This window comes from Oryctolagus cuniculus, chromosome 15, assembly GCF_964237555.1.
Source record: "Oryctolagus cuniculus chromosome 15, mOryCun1.1, whole genome shotgun sequence".
Lineage (NCBI taxonomy): Eukaryota > Metazoa > Chordata > Mammalia > Lagomorpha > Leporidae > Oryctolagus > Oryctolagus cuniculus.
Genome location: NC_091446.1, coordinates 84,879,329 through 84,893,275, shown reverse-complemented (window position 1 = coordinate 84,893,275; position 13,947 = coordinate 84,879,329). Strand labels below are relative to the sequence as shown.

Sequence of the window (13,947 nt, the reverse complement as noted above, 5' to 3'; positions counted from 1 at the left end):
AGACTTGGGTCACAGGGAACATTCTAGTGAATGGAAGAAAACCAGAAGTAAATGACAAGAGGATCAGCAGATGCATCTGAAGACTCAAAATCCTCTTTAAACACCAGAGAAAGCCAGCACTGCAGTTATGGACTAGTTAGGGGGACAATGACAGCGAGAGACTGAGACTTAAAAGAATAGATAATTATGTTACTGAAACTATTCCAGAAAATGTCACAGAAAGTAGTAAAATTTCCAAGATGGCAAAAAAACGCTGCAACACAGAATAAAAATCGCATTTCAAACATAAAAACATGGTCTCCAGGGCTCCTGTATCCAGTGCTGTATGCACGTCAGGTCTTTCCATCGATTTGCAAACATGGTATCATTAATTCTCATCAATACCCCAACATGATTTCTCGACAGAATTCAAAGGATTCTGAAATGTCTCTGGAAGCGAAACACACAAGCAAAGCCAAGAAGATTCTGGAAGAGAAGAGAGTAATTGTCTGTAATTGCTGTAGCTATTAAAGTGTATCAGGATGGCCTTGACCTCAGCTCAGGGGAGAGAGGGAGCAGAGGCATGCATGTGGGGCCAGATGTGTGTGCGTGGGAGGGTCTCTGAAATAATGAAACGGACCCTCGCCTCAGCAGAGCAGGGCTCTTGCTCAGCGCAGTATATTAGCACCACTCCTCGCGTACTTGGCAGAACCCCAACCACCAAAATGACAGCAGCAATAAATTTACATCTTTATCAAGTTAATTAAGTGTAAAATAATAAAGCCATAAAAAATTAGAAGGAAATGCCGGCGGGGGAAGGGGAAAAATGTGTCATCTTGGGATGGGGGGAGAGACCCTTGAAAGGAAAACTTGATGGGACTGATTTGCTAGAAGTAATAATAATAAAAAAAAAACCCAGAAAACTCTCTTCTGAATGGAAATTATTACACTAAATATTTAAGGTAGAGCTGTACTGGGAAAAATCCAGAATAAATGTTCTGAACACCTGAGGTGTGCTCCAAGCCCTCGTGTAAAATACCGCAGCCGCTGGGGGCGGACTGCAGCCCCATCGCAGCTTAGGAGCTCCCCAATGAGGGACCCCCGGCTTCCGGTTCCGGTCTGGGTGCGGCCCACGTGACGCCACCCACCCCAAGGGCGCATGCGTCCTAGGAGACCCGGGGCTCCATGATGGCAGTCGGGATCTTTCAGAGGCCTGGTCCGGGGAGTGACGGCTGGGTCTCTGGGGCACTGCTCAGGGGACTTAAAGTGGGGCCCTGGCGGAGGAGCAGGTCTGAGCCCGCCTCTCTGGCATCCTACTCACCGCGTGTGGTGCCTTCCCCACAGCCAGGCTGTGCGCCATGACGCCGAGGGGTCCTCACCAGAGGCACCCCGCCTTCGCTCCGCATGACTTGGTCCCCTGGCAGCCAGAGCTGTGCTGATCCAAGCCAGGAGCCTCCTGCGGGACTCCTGGGCAGGTGCAGGGTCTCAAGGACTTGGACCATCTTCCACTGCTTTCCCAGGCCATAGCAGAGAGCAGGATTGGAAGAGGAGCAGCCAGGACTTGAACCGTCACCCATATGGGATGCTGGCCTTGCAGGCAGTGGCTTTACCCACTACGCCACAGCACTGGCCCCATCCCCTAAGATTTCAGTCTAGGCAGGTAACTGTAAAAATGCAGAGGGATAGGTATTAATTAGGGTTCTCCAGAGACACAGAACCAAATTTAGATTTATGATAGAGAATTGGCTGCCACAGTTGGGGAAACAGACCCAGCAGAGCCCCTGGCACGGTCTAGGCGGAGTTGCGGTTGAGTGCGGTCAGCCTGATCGGGAACCCCACGCCGTCTCAAGTGGGCACGGAAAATGAGCGCTCACAACAGCACCGAATGGGGACGTCACACTCCACTCTTGCACCGCGGGTGTGCAACAGACTTCCAGCCAATGGAAGCAGTGTCTTGGGGATGTGGCAAAGCAAGCAGAGGGCCCAGCCTAGAGGGGGCGCAGCTCCCGGAGCCCAGCATCCCACCTCAGCCTTGACCAGTACCGTCTGCCCTTCATCTGACCTTCTCAGTGAGGCCCGTGCTACACCAGGAGGGGGCACCTCCCACTTCCGGGCCTTGGAGTGCAAACAACCGCTGGCTGGAACTTAAAGGCAAAAAACCACAGACAGCAACTCTGGCATCCTTTGCTTCTCCCTGCTTATCTGAATGCACCTGTTCACACTTGGTTCTCAAGGCTCCTAAAACTCTCCTGCCTGCACCGTGTGTTACATTAGCGTTTCCCTCTTACTTAATTTCATGCATTCTCGGAGTCACTTTGGGGAATTCATGCCATTCAGGTTTCCTTTGGGCACGGAACTCTTCCTTTGTCTTTTTTTTTTTTTTCCTCTTTAAGATTTATTTATTTGAAAGAGTTACTGTAAGAGAGGGAAGGAAAGGGAGATGGAGCTTCCATCCACTGGCTCACTTCCCAAATGGTTGTAAACCTCAGCGCTGGGCCAGGCCAAATTCTATCCAGGTCTCCCACGTGGGTGGCAGGAGCCCAAGCACTTGACTTGGGCCAGCTTCTGCTACCTTCCCAGGTGCACTAACAGGGAGCTGGATTGGAAGAGGAGCAGCCGGGACTTGAACTGGTGCTCTCTTATGGGGTGTAGGTTCTGAGCCTTTTGTAAAAACCTCCTTTTGTGATTGAGGTCATCAGGATCACTCATTGGCTATGCAGAGGGTGGGGATTCGGACCTACCCAGCGGATACCAGCATCCTGCCAAGGAAGCAGACACCTCCCCCGCCTCCCGGCTTCCAGGGAGGGTGCCCTCTTCCCATCGGGAGCTTCTGTGAGTCCAGTAGTGAGATGGCCCTAGAAGTCTCCACCACCGTGCTGCTCCACCTGGAACACACAGCGCGTGAGCAGCCTCAGTCCCCAGGCGCAGCCAGGAGGGCCCCTGGGGGCAGTGACATGCTTCAGCGCTTTCCAATGGGCAGAGAAGATCAGGAAAAGTAAATTTCTCAGAGAAGTGGGCATCAGGCCAATTAGCTGCTATTAGCCATCAGCCCCACAGTAGGTTCTGGACAGAGCTAATAGCCTGGTGTTTTATTTTCAGGCAATTACTCACTCACTGGAGAAAGCATAATGGGTATAACTACTTCTCTCATGGTGACTGTGTGACTTCTAACAGTTCCAGAGCTGGTGTGCTCATGGGGGGGGGGCGTTGTCCCATTACCTCCTGAGAACCGCAGGGCCGCTGCTGCCTGTTAGCCGTGCACCTCTGTGGCTCCCTCATTCTCGCTCCTGCTCTTGTAAACTATGTTTTTTTTTTTTTTTTTTTTTTGAGGGACAAGTTTTCCAAAAGCAATCATTGCGCAAGGCAAAACATTAAAAACACCATCAAAAAGTGTAACACGAGAAGAAAAGACTCCTCCGCCCTCAGCCTGCGCACATGGCCTGCTTTCTAGAACTTTCTCTGCATGGATAATCAGGGAAACATGGCTAGATGGCCTGATTAATAGCGAGATGGCTAGATAGTGACGCGTGTCGGTCTTGCTCACTTTCTTTTCCGTAGTCAGATGTGTTTGCACAGCCGGCCTACTGTCCCTCTCCGCATCTGCCATAGCCGTGTGCCCTCATCTGTTGAACTAACGCTGTATTCTACAGATTGCTGCAGAGATTTTCATGTGAAATGTTCCAGCTAATTCCTTACACGTGTATCTTTGAACAATTGAGCTAGTGTAGCAACAGGACAATTTTTATAGGTCCTTAAACTTTCTTTTTTTCACTGATCTAAAAATTTAATAATGGCCCAAATCAAGGGAAGTTTAAAAATTTTTTTTGCTCTTTTTAAAGTTTCTTGTCATCATCAAATGACGTTCTTTTTTTTTTTTTTGTATCCCATAAAACTGCCCTTAAGCTGTGACAAAATTAATCTTTTAAGAAAATCTGTTGATCCGTGCGACCCATAAATTCTTTTTTAGAGATCATTTAAACAATTACGCCTCACAGAGCAGCTCCGGGCTGGCGGCGGGCGGTGCCCTGCCTGCCTCTCGGATCTCGGCGTTTTTCAGCCTCAGCCCGCCTGGCTGACCTGTGCTGATTTTCCTCGGAGCTATTATTCTAACGGCCTCCGTCTTGGCTGACATCTGGATGTGTTTTATAACAGACTGTTTTCATAATTCCGTAGAAAAGTTCTCAGGATTAATACTTGTTTATTTTCATCTTCCATCAGAGCTTAAATAAACCAGCGGCCAACTAGCTGAGCTCCATTTCTGGGAGCTATTTTACATAAGCAAAAGGGGATGGCAAATTCACCAGACCTGTTTTTTTTTTTTTTTTTGCCGACTGAGCACGGTTCTGGAATGGCCATAAAGCCAAGCCATGGCAAAACAACAAGGATGTTTGCATGTTCGCTGGGGTAGGAGCAGCCAGGTATGTGTGGAGGGTTCATGGTTATCTTTGGCATGTGGTGGGAGAGACACGCGTGTGCATGTCCAGGCAAGCACACAAAGGGCAGGATATTTTATTAGGATGTTTAGTCTGTTGTTGTCGCCATTGTATTTTTTTTCCTCCTCCATCGAAAGTTTTTTTGCCTTTACTTCTTGAACTTGAGAAATTTCACTGGTAAAGAGGAAGTTCAAGACACTCAGGTTTCCCGCTCAGGTGTTAATGCAGGTTTTTTATTTTTTAAATTTTTTTAGACTTTGGATCATTGAAAGGATTAAGACAGGACTTCCTGGAGGAAGGAGCCAAGGACTGATTCTCAAGGTAAAGATTGTTTTGTTTTTGTTTAGGTTTGTTTGCCATTTATAATTCTCTCCTATTTCAGGGTTCTCATTATAAAGAGGCACTCCTTTCTGTTCCATGAACTTGCCGCTAAGCTGTGATAAAATTGAGCGTTTAAAAAACTTACATTGATCCGTTGGAGTCCAAAAATTCAGTTTTAATAGGTTATTGTGGGCCCAACAAACCGGAGAGTTGTCATTCTTGCAAAACCAAAAAAATATTTGAGGCTTTTAACAATGCTGTCAAGTGCCTGTCTTAACCCTTTGATGACCAGACCGGCTCAGTCAAGGGTAGAAGGTGGCATGTGAGCAGGGAGCTGTCGGAATTTCTCAGTGACCTCCTGAAACCTTGTGTTATTTGCTTTTTTTGCAGTCAACTTGTCCTCTCATTGTGTTGAAAGAGCAGAGGAGGGCTGGTGTTGTGGTGCAGCGGGTTCAGCCGCTGCCTGGGGCCTGCATCCCAAATAGGAGTTGAGTCCTAGCTGCTCCACTTACAATCCAGCTTCCTCCCAACAAGGTTGGGGAGGCAGTAGAAGACGTTCCAAGTGCTTGGGCCCCTGCGCCCATGTGGGAGACCCAGATGGGGTTCCTGGCTCCTGGCTTCAGCCTGGCCTAGTCCCAGCCACTGTGGCCATCTGGGGAGTGAACCAGAGGATGGAAGACCACTCTCTGTGTCTCCCATTCTTTCTGTCACTCTCTGCTTTTCAAATGCAATAGAATAAGTCTTAAAAAGAAGAGCAGAACACTCAAGTTCCCATGCTGAGTAAGTGTAGGAGTCAGTATTGTCCCAGACCCATATGGTTGCAGAATTTCCGCATTTTATGGGAGGTGGTATAGTATTTAAATAGGTTGCAAAAGCTAAGCTAGTGTATCTTAATTTTCACAGCATCACTAAAAATGTAATGCAATGAGTTAGTGCTAAAAAAATCCATTGATTTAAAATTAAATTGGAAGCATTTGAAATGAGGATCAAGAAAAATGGGGATAATTCATTTGTTTTTTTTTTTTTTTTTAAGATTTATTTTATTTATTTGAAAGACAGAGTTATGGCCGGCGCCGCGGCTCACTAGGCTAATCCTCCGCCTAGCGGCGCCGGCACACCGGGTTCTAGTCCCGGTCAGGGCGCCGGATTCTGTCCCGGTTGCCCCTCTTCCAGGCCAGCTCTCTGCTGTGGCCAGGGAGTGCAGTGGAGGATGGCCCAGGTGCTTGGGCCCTGCACCCCATGGGAGACCAGGAAAAGCATCTGGCTCCTAGCTCCTGCCATCGGATCAGCATGGTGCGCCGGCCGCAGCGCGCCGGCCGCGGCGGCCATTGGAGGGTGAACCAACGGCAAGGGAAGACCTTTCTCTCTGTCTCTCTCTCTCACTGTCCCCTCTGCCTGTCAAAAAAAAAAAAAAAAAAAAAAAAAAGAGTTACAGAGAAAGAGAGAGAGAGAGAGAGAGAGAGAGAGAAAGGTCTTCCATCCGTTGGTTCAGTCTCCAATTGGCTGCAACGGCTGGAGCTGCACCGATCTGAAGCCAGGAGCCAGGAGCTTCTTCCGGGTCTCCCACGTGGGTGCAGGGGCCTGAGGACTTGGGCCATCTTCTACTGCTTTCCCAGGCCAGAATCCAGAAAGCTGGATCAGAAGAAGAGCAGCCAGGACTCGAACTGGCGCCCATATGGGATGCTGGCGCTTCAGGCCAGGGCTTTAACCCGCTGTGCCACAGTGCTGGCCCCGGGGATAATTCATTTGAACTCTTTGAGGGCAGACAGCAGACCTGGACTGAAGGCCCTAAAAAAATCGAGCAGCAGAGCAAAGAAAAACAGGACCAGAAAGAAAATGTTCTACATCTTCTCTCGCCTAAACAATTAGGAAACAGCTGAAAAATCCTTTTGGAGGAACACTTGCCCAAGTTGGTGACCTAAAAATCTCACCTAAATGAGAGAATTTGAAACAAGGCATAACTGATATTTCCAGAGAAATGCATTCCAGACCCTGTGGCCTGCAGGCCACAGCATGAGCTGGGAGGAGAATTAGTACGTGGCAAAGAGTTCGCAGCACTTCAGGCGGCTGAGCTGACCGGAACTGACGTGGTGCGGAAGAGACTGTAGCCATTACGCTGGAGGCGATGGCTGAAGAGCGACAGGCAAGCGTGTGTCCCCACACACGGACCGCTGCACCTGCTGGCTCTCTCTCCAGATGGCTGCAATGGCGGGGGCTGGGCTCAGGTGAAGCCAGGAGCCTGGAACTCCACCCAGGTCTCCCACGTGGGTGCAGGGCGCAAGCACACAGCCATCTTCTGCTGCTTTCCCACGTGCGTTAGCAGCCGCCAGCAGGGACTCGAACGGGCACTCAGTAAGGATGCAAGAGTCGCAGTCGGCGACTTCACCCTCTGGGCCACTGTGCCGCTCCCAGGAAAGATTTTTTTCCAACTTTCTTAATGTGGCAGAAGACCTAAATTGTTAGATGAAAAGTGCTCCACTTCTTTTTTTTTTTTGAAAATTGTTTATTTTTTTATTTTTTTTTTAATTTTTGACAGGCAGAGTGGACAGTGAGAGAGAGAGATACAGAGAGAAAGGTCTTCCTTTGCCGTTGGTTCACCCTCCAGTGGCCGCCACGACCAGCAAGCTGCGGCTGGCGCACTGCGCTGATCCGAAGGCAGGAGCCAGGTGCTTTTCCTGGTCTCCCATGGGGTGCAGGGCCCAAGCACTTGGGCCATCCTCCACTGCACTCCCTGGCCACAGCAGAGAGCTGGCCTGGAAGAGGGGCAACCGGGACAGAATCCGGCGCCCTGACTGGGACTAGAACCTGGTGTGCTGGCGCCGCTAGGCGGAGGATTAGCCTAGTGAGCCGCGCCGGCCAGCTCCGCATGTCTTAATACACACAAAGTCATCATCCTTTAAGACATGGAGGTGACCATGCTTGAAAAATGGAGGTTCACATGAATTCAGTCCTGTAAGCACCAGGTTCTTACAAGGGCAGAAGAGATCATTGCTGCCTTCAACTGTCCCAACAATGTTGAGGGAGGGAAGACTAAGAATGAGAGAGCAGGGCCGTGGCCAAGAGCTCTGTGTATTCAGCTCGCGAGTCACCTGAAAAAGCAATGGAAAGAAGAGTTCAAATAAACAAGGGAAGACTTGATCCTTTGAAATCTACTCCACGGCCTTTCCTGCCATAACGACGGGGAGAGCTTTAAGACTTGTAGCTAGGTTCTAGGGCTCGTTGCCTACGAGGGCTCTCAGTTAGAGACCTTCTCAGCGCTGTCTCATTGGGCTCAACACGGGACTCAAAGCACCATTCAGCTAGCGAGCCGTTAAGTAATTATGTTCATGTCTCAAACTATTACGCAGCAGGTAGAGAGAGGGGAGGGGCCTTCAAGGGAGGAATTTCCATCTGAGGCTGTCGAGTGGGAAAAGCAAAATGAGAGAGCATGTATAATGTGATCCTTTGGGCAGCCAAACTATCCTCAAAGAATCTATTTCCTATCACTTAGTACCACATAGGCACTAAGTATGGTGTGTATGTACACAAGTAGCCAAAGATGAGTGCGTGTTTGTGTATGGTTATGTGAGCGTAATTCTCAGTTAGAATGCCCTGCCTGAGGGCGGGGAGACAAATGGGGGGGGGGAAGGTAAAAATCCAAGCTAGTACCCGTGATACGAAGAAGAAACAGTGTGTTTACTTGTGTAAATATATATGCATGCAAACAGAATACACGCACGCTTTCAGAAGGAGATGAATAGGACATTGCATTATCATTAAAACATACAGAAAAAAAAGCAAAAAAAAAAAATCCCAACAAAACAAAACTCACGTAGAGCTGTGTCCCTGCTAGCTGTAAGCGTGTGAATGGTTTGCCAGTTCGTTTCAGAGTTTTTAAGGAGGATAATGTGAGAGACAGACCCTGAAGGCTGCACCCCGGTTGCTTCTGCTTCTCCCCAGTGTCCTGCATTTCTCGAGTTAGCGTAAGTCTTGAACATGCATGGCAGTAATTTTGCAACGTTTGCCTATATTATCCACAGGCAAATGGAATCATCGTGTGTTTTGTTGTGCTTTTCAATTTTGGTCTTGTTTCTGATTTTTGTTCATCCAGGTGTGTGTAGACCTAACTTGTATAGGTTAACTCTTTCACTGAGCGAACAAATTGGCAACTTACATGCACTGCTAAGATAGGTATCCTTTTGTTATAAATCATGGTAGGATGCCCTTGTACATGCTGCTGTATGTGTGTGGGGATACACACATGTGCTGGTGGGAGAATGTCTCCAGGACACATGCACATACACATACACACTCCATACATGTACTTATGTCCACACACGCACATATTTGCATAAATAAGCATGTGTTCCTACATGTTATGCATGCATATATGCATACATGTGGATGCCTCTCACATACACACATTGTGTGACATGGACAAGTGGAGGGGTACCTATCTTGTGATGTAACCATTGCTTTGTTGGAGTTGTGTGTGTGTCCAGATATTGTTGTGATACACATATACTGTTATGGTTTAAACAGGCTGTAGCTCCCCAAACTCGTGTTTAAACCACCAAGTCTTATATTAACGGTTAATGGATTAAGGGTGGAGACTTGAACCAGGAGGAGAGCCCGGTAGGAGGCCTGTAGGTCATGATGCTTGTCCTCTGAAGGCACGTTCCAGGAGAGGCTGGTGTGTAAGCTGTGTGCTAGCTGTGTCTCTGGCTGCTTCCTGTCTTGCTGTGTGACCGTTCCTCTGTGTGTCACCTGCTGCCGCCATTCTCCAGGTTTACCAGATGTCTAAACCAGTGGGGCTGTAAGTCCCTGGCAGCTTCAGGCCTCAAAACACATTTTTAAAACCCATCTCCTGGGCAATAAAACGGATACAAACAGCTGCCACACACGTCCACGTCTCTCTTCAGCTTGTAAAACTAGTGTATTTGACTTGATGACCTTGTACGTTTCCAATTTTCGTTATCTGGAATGGAGAGAGAGAGAAAGAGAGAGAGAGAGAGAGAGAGAGAGAGAGAGATGGAGAGATTGGTTTTCCATCTGCTGGTTCACTACCCAAATGGCCACAACAGCCAGGGTTTAGGCCAGGCCAGAGCCAGGAACCAGGGACTTCACCTGGGTCCTCTATAGAAATGGCAGTAACCCAAGTACTTGAACCATGATCTGAAGCCTCCCAGGCACATTAGCAGGAAGCTGGATGAGAATCGGAGTCGCTTGGACTTGAACTAGGCACTCTATAGGAGATGTTGGAGTCCCAAGTGGTAGCTTAACCTACTGGGTCCCAATACCCACCTCTACATTTCTTTTTAAAAAAGATTTATTTTATTTATTTGAAAGAGTTACAGAGAGAGAGAGAGAGAGGAGAGAGAGAGACACTCACACACACACACAAGGAGAGGTTTTCTATCCATCTGCTGGTTCACTCCCCAAATGGCCACACCAGCCAGGGCTGGGCCAGGCTGAAGCCAGGAGCCGGGAGCCAGGAGCTCCATCTGGGTTTCTCCCCTGTGCCTCTGTGTTGCCTTGACCTTGATGCTGCTGACTTTGCAGAAGTCTTCACAGTTCACAGTCAGCTTCCTCCATAGCCTCCTTCATTGTTAGCTCATTCAGTGCAGATTTAGGCTTTGTTTATCCCAGCATTATAAAAATACATTATCTGCTGGTACTTTTATCCCCATGTATTTGCCACAGCTACAGGAAAGTTTGGTGAGACTTCTCTCCCCCCGCCTCCCTCTGGAGCTCTTGCTGGAGGGAGTGCTTATTTGTGGCACCGCAGTATCATCTTTATAAGAGCCAATGTTTCCATTTAGTTTTTGGTTGCCTTTCTTGATTCTGTCCTGTTCCATTTCTTTATTTCTGCATGTAGCCCACTGGGTTTTAATCTCCTAGGATTTAACATCTGGCAGGGCCAACCTCACTACGTTACCCCCAACCCTCTGTTTATTCTGGTTATTCTTCTAAAACAATCACCAAGTTCCCAGAAAGGAAAACGTTTGAATTTTTATCATGATTTCATTAAATTAATTATTACTATGTGACATAATCTGAGACGACTTCTCCCAGACAGAAATATGTCTCTCCATTTATTTCCGTCTTCTTGTGTTTCTCTCAAGAGAGTGGGTGAGGCCTTTGTAACTAAAGCAAAACAAGACTCAGAAACTACACAGGAAAAGTGAATGGATAGGAATACATAAGAATAAAATGAAAATTCACCAAAGGTGAAAAAAATGGCAGAGATCAAATTGAAAGACAAGGTCAGGCTGGATAAAGATTTGCCAAACTTGTCGGGGGGCAAAAAAAAAAAAAAAAAAAAAAGTCACTAAAGTCTGGGCTTACATATCCATCACCAAAATACGGAGTCTCAACAGGAAGAACCGAACCTGCACAGACAGTCCAGAGACAGGAAAGGCTGGGAAACAAAAGATAAAAAGACGTTCTGTGGTTCACCCGTGAGCTGGTGTTGGGCCCGTTGTATCCCATCAGGGGGAAAGGCCTGTCGTACAGGGGTGAGAGTGTGCCTTTGTCCAGTGCCCTTAGCAAGTTAGTCATTTCCAACACAGGAATCCACCCTGGGCAGACCTGGGTCCTCCCCTCCCAGGTGCTCCTCCAAGGATGTAGCCCAGTGACAAGAAGAGTATGCGGGCGGAAGAACAGGCAAGCGAGGGTGCGGTGTTCTCTGGGAAGGCATAAAAACACTGCGAGCCCCCCAGGCGTCAGTCTATAGGGGTTCTGGCAAGCGCCTTCTCACTCTTCCCTGAATCAAAATGCAATGCGGTTTTAAGAAAGAGTGGGGGTGTGTGTGCTGAAATACAGCAAAGAAATCTGGATTCAGAAACCAGAGTTCTGGGTGCTCCTGCTAGAAACGGAGAGGCGCAGACCAAGCACCAAGCAGCCCGTGGTGTGAGCAGCTCCTGCACGGAGTTTGGGGTCTGGTTTTTTTAGGGGAGCAGATTCACTATTCTTGTGTGTTTTTGCAAGCTTTATGCAGGATTTGCATTTTTTCCAACACATGCCCGCTTGCATTTCAATAAATGAATTACGGAGATTAGCTGAAAACCCCAGACTTGGGCTAAGTTTGGAGTCATCAGTGTTTGCAAACAAACAGCACAGAGCGTCTCTTTCTCTTCCAGGCATCAGTCTGTGATTTGTGAAGTTGGCCCTGTTAAGGATTCCTTAGTTTTGCAAAGCATTTGAATTCTGTCCCATTAGGCTTTTACATTTTGCGTAGGTGGTTGAAGGGAGCTGCAGGCAGGGATTCACTCGGTTTTGTCCTGGGGGACTTGGGTTGATTGACCTCGCTGGGGGTGAACCCACGCACCCCCGGGAGCTGCTGGGGCTGGAGGGTGGAGGCAGGGAGGGCAGGCTTTGCCCTTCACCCAGCGGACAGGGGCTCTGGTTTTGATATCTCTTCCTTCAGCCTCTTGGGGACATGCATTTTTATTTATTTACTTATTTATTGTTAAATCTGGGGAAGGAGGGAGGGAGGAAGGAAGGGAGGGAGAGAGGAAGAGGGAGAGAAAGAGAGACAGAGCAAAGAAATATTGTCCATGCCGTGGTTCAGATGCCCACAGCAGCCAGGGCTCGGCCAGGCCAAAGCCAGGAGCCACAGGCTCCATCTGGGTCTCCCATTTGTGGACGGCAGGGCCCAGGTGCTTGGCTCATCACTGCTGCCTCCCAGGGGCTGCAGTGACAGGAACCTTGAGCGGGGACTCGAATCCCTGTGCTCTCATGTGGGCCCCGGGCGTCCTGGCCCGCGTCATAGTTGCCAGACCAAGTGCTGTGCGTTTTCTAAGCACTTCTCTGTCCCTTTCCTGCACTTGAGAGTTTTGCTTCTTATAGCCATTTTAGACCACTTCCTTGGCCCTTGGTCTGACTGAGGTTGGTGCCATGTCTTCTTGCTAGATCTTTCCCATACGCTGGCTGTCGGGGGCCCTGCAGAAACAGGTTGCGTCTGGTAACAGGGTGGTTCCTGCCTTCCCAGGGTGAGCTCAAAGAATGTAGAGAACCTTGCAGAGTGGGCTGGAGGTGATACCCCCGCCTTGTCCAACTCACTTTTGAAATACAGCAGATGTGGGATCATTAGCCTCTGGTCCCCGATCTTTGGAAGACATGAGGACAGTAATCTTTTCCCTGGAAGAACACACAGAGCAGATGTGATTCACTGTAGCAGGGTGAGGGGCTTGCAGTAGGAACCTGGGGACGAGAGGGGCGGGGGGCTGGGAAGGAGGAGGAGGAGGAGGAGGAGGAGGAGGAGATCAGCTCGTGGAACGTGGTCCCAGGACGGAATTAGAGCAGGCAGAGAAGTATGAGTGAGAGGGCAGTCCTTGATCTAGCAGCCCAAGTTGGTTAAGGGGAAAGTGGTCCCAGGACGGAATTAGAGAAGGCAGAGAAGTATGAGTGAGAGGGCAGTCCTTGATCTAGCAGCCCAAGTTGGTTAAAGCACAGGTGTGAGGAGCTCCTGGACCTCTGAACTCCCAGGGGCTCCTGGTGACAGGAGAGCAATGCGGGACGCTGTCCACTTCCCGCCTTCTGCTGTCACCCCCTCCGGACCCTGTGAGGCGCACCTCCTGCACTCAACAGGTGCATGTCAATGGCACTCACGCACCGTCTGGTGCCTCCCTCCACGTCCCCATCGTGAGATGTAAGTGTGTAGCGCGAAGGCACCGAATCTTGTGCCTGGCACACAGTAGTCGCTCAGTAAGTTCAAGGTCCCTCAGTCCCTGGGGGATTCCTTTCCTGTAGGGACTGCTTTGTCCATCAACTTAGCGTTCAAAGTCTTCGGGGTTGTGAAGCACTCACAGGATCACCCACGGGGGACTTTCTTATTTCTTATTTTTCTTATTTTTTTTTTTTTTTGACAGGCAGAGTGGACAGTGAGAGAGAGAGACAGAGAGAAAGGTCTTCCTTTGCCGTTGGTTCACCCTCCAATGGCCGCTGCGGCCGGCGCGCTGCCGGGGGACTTTCTAATGTCTCTGCACGCAAGGCTTCCCAGCTACTTACGCCTTGCTCAGGCTCCTGGATTCCTTGGTCGATGCATCCTGTGATGCAGCTGCGCTGGCATCAGTAGGGTGTCCCAGAGACAGGTGCGCAACAAGGGGCTGAGGACTAAGCGGACACAGCCATATCCCGTCAGGTCTTTTGTCTCTTGCAGCAGTCCCTCGTGGGACAGGTCCTGCGCTTCCTCCTCTTTCAAATGTGCTTCCCTCACTTGCCTCTGGGAACC

General features: G+C 49.2%; 1 long non-coding RNA gene across 8 annotated transcripts in view; it reads left to right on the top strand.

The window, feature by feature from the left end:
* Positions 1 to 3,827: 3,827 nt before the first annotated feature.
* The window catches only part of LOC103345535 (uncharacterized), an 82,633-nt gene continuing 72,513 nt past the window's right edge, over positions 3,828 to 13,947 (top strand). For all 8 annotated transcript variants that reach the window (XR_011382625.1, XR_011382624.1, XR_011382623.1 and 5 more), the window contains exons 1-2: positions 3,828 to 4,397; positions 4,667 to 4,733. This is a non-coding gene — a long non-coding RNA (uncharacterized lncRNA). The remainder of the gene's footprint in view (positions 4,398 to 4,666; positions 4,734 to 13,947) is intronic.